Source organism: Mercenaria mercenaria, chromosome 9 (genome assembly GCF_021730395.1).
Source record: "Mercenaria mercenaria strain notata chromosome 9, MADL_Memer_1, whole genome shotgun sequence".
NCBI lineage: Eukaryota > Metazoa > Mollusca > Bivalvia > Venerida > Veneridae > Mercenaria > Mercenaria mercenaria.
Genome location: NC_069369.1, coordinates 14,226,669 through 14,229,166, shown reverse-complemented (window position 1 = coordinate 14,229,166; position 2,498 = coordinate 14,226,669). Strand labels below are relative to the sequence as shown.

General features: G+C 38.1%; 1 long non-coding RNA gene across 2 annotated transcripts; it reads right to left on the bottom strand.

Moving 5' to 3' along the window:
* Nucleotides 1-262: 262 nt before the first annotated feature.
* LOC128559656 (uncharacterized) lies at nucleotides 263-2,125 on the bottom strand. 2 transcript variants are annotated; one of them, XR_008372531.1, is made up of 3 exons: nucleotides 2,006-2,125; nucleotides 1,341-1,546; nucleotides 263-881 (listed from the first exon to the last, which is right to left on the bottom strand). It is a non-coding gene; the product is annotated as an uncharacterized LOC128559656 (long non-coding RNA). The 2 variants fall into 2 exon arrangements; XR_008372530.1 differs by lacking the exon at nucleotides 2,006-2,125 and adding an exon at nucleotides 1,806-1,958.
* Nucleotides 2,126-2,498: the final 373 nt, after the last annotated feature.

The window sequence follows — 2,498 nt, the reverse complement described above, 5'->3', positions numbered from 1 at the left end:
TTTACCAGGAGGCCTGCAACTAATCAAGTTTTGAACGCCTTTAATGAATAACATCTCAGACAAAATTGCATTAAAAGATATGTTTAAATTCTCATATGCAAATATAATGTTTCCTTTGTGCATTATGGTAGCAGATGGCGGTTTTTTCTAGTACTTCGGACTTCCGAGCGATGTGGCCAAGTCAGACGGCTTCCGATATCTTACGAGATGCAGACCTGAAAATAAAAAAGATACCGGTTTACATCTTACTTGAAGAAGAAATAAAATACATAGTAAACTTCATACAAAGCCTAGATTTTTAAATCCACAAGCCACCTGAAAGATAATTTCAGCCCGCGAAAATACATGACATTTCAGCCCAAATTAGCCATATCTCCAACTGGCCTTAAAATGTTAGGGGAATGGATAGAGACAAATGGCCACTTGCATTCTGTACTCAGTTTCAAGTATTACTTGCAGAGCTGGACAAAAATACCTGTCAACCGATTACTTTTTTCACTATTTTCAACTGTGTGAGGCCTATATGACATTTGACAGTTCACGAGACGCTCAATGCTGATAGTGGCATATATGCATTTCAAGCAGTTATATGAAAATGATGCCATCAAGCTTACATTCGCATCTGCCAGAATTTCTGCAACATACCATTCTTAAACTTGTTAATCACAAACTCACATCAACAAATATTTCAAACATCAAAACTGCCTTCACTTCAAGGTCTTATCTCTAATGACAGATTTTGACCCTGGCCAATTCGAATCTGTGGCTGGAAACTACCAACTGCTACCTTAAGGTAGCAGATGGCGGTTTTTTCTAGTACTTCGGACTTCCGAGCGATTTGGCCAAGTCAGACGGCTTCCGATATCTTACGAGATGCAGACCTGAAAATAAAAAGATACCGGTTTACATCTTACTTGAAGAAGAAATAAAATACATAGTAAACTTCATACAAAGCATACATTTTTAAATCTACAAGCCACCTGAAAGATAATTTCAGCCCGCGAAAATACATGACATTTCAGCCCAAATTAGCCATATCTCCAACTGGCCTTAAAATGTTAGGGGAATGGATAGAGACAAATGGCCACTTGCATTCTGTACTCAGTTTCAAGTATTACTTGCAGAGCTGGACAAAAATACCTGTCAACCGATTACTTTTTTCACTATTTTCAACTGTGTGAGGCCTATATGACATTTGACAGTTCACGAGACGCTCAATGCTGATAGTGGCATATATGCATTTCAAGCAGTTATATGAAAATGATGCCATCAAGCTTACATTCGCATCTGCCAGAATTTCTGCAACATACCATTCTTAAACTTGTTAATCACAAACTCACATCAACAAATATTTCAAACATCAAAACTGCCTTCACTTCAAGGTCTTATCTCTAATGACAGATTTTGACCCTGGCCAATTCGAATCTGTGGCTGGAAACTACCAACTGCTACCTTAAGGTAGCAGATGGCGGTTTTTTCTAGTACTTCGGACTTCCGAGCGATGTGGCCAAGTCAGACGGCTTCCGATATCTTACGAGATGCAGACCTGAAAATAAAAAGATACCGGTTTACATCTTACTTGAAGAAGAAATAAAATACATAGTAAACTTCATACAAAGCCTAGATTTTTAAATCCACAAGCCACCTGAAAGATAATTTCAGCCCGCGAAAATACATGACATTTCAGCCCAAATTAGCCATATCTCCAACTGGCCTTAAAATGTTAGGAGAAATGATAGAGCCAAATGGCCACTTGCATTCTGTACTCAGTTTCAAGTATTACTTGCAGAGCTGGACAAAAATACCTGTCAACCGATTACTTTTTTCACTATTTTCAACTGTGTGAGGCCTATATGACATTTGACAGTTCACGAGACGCTCAATGCTGATAGTGGCATATATGCATTTCAAGCAGTTATATGAAAATGATGCCATCAAGCTTACATTCGCATCTGCCAGAATTTCAGCAACATACCATTCTTAAACTTGTTAATCACAAACTCACATCAACAAATATTTCAAACATCAAAACAGCCTTCACTTCAAGGTTTTATCTCTAATGACAGATTTTGACCCTGACCAATTCGAATCTGTTGCTGGAAACTACCAACTGCTACCTATGATATCCGTGTTAGGTTTAAGCATCATATAGCAAAGCTGGTAGTATGATGGCAAAATATTTCGCTCTTGACTGTCATGATTATTTGCTAGCTACCTTCAACCATAAATATTCGCAACCTAGAAAACTGTTGATCAGATACATACTAGTGGGCACGAGATACTACATCATGGCCATGAGATATTTAAGTTCATTGAATGAGATCGCGGTCACGAGTTAGTAATTCGTTGCCACTCATCAAACACTTGTCAACTCGGATATTGCATAGTTAGACGACGGTTATAATGAAACACATTTTACATAATAATATAGACTCAACAGCAGTGTGGTCAATGTATACGAAGAAGTACGACAGACACACTGTATTGTGTAAGGCGTA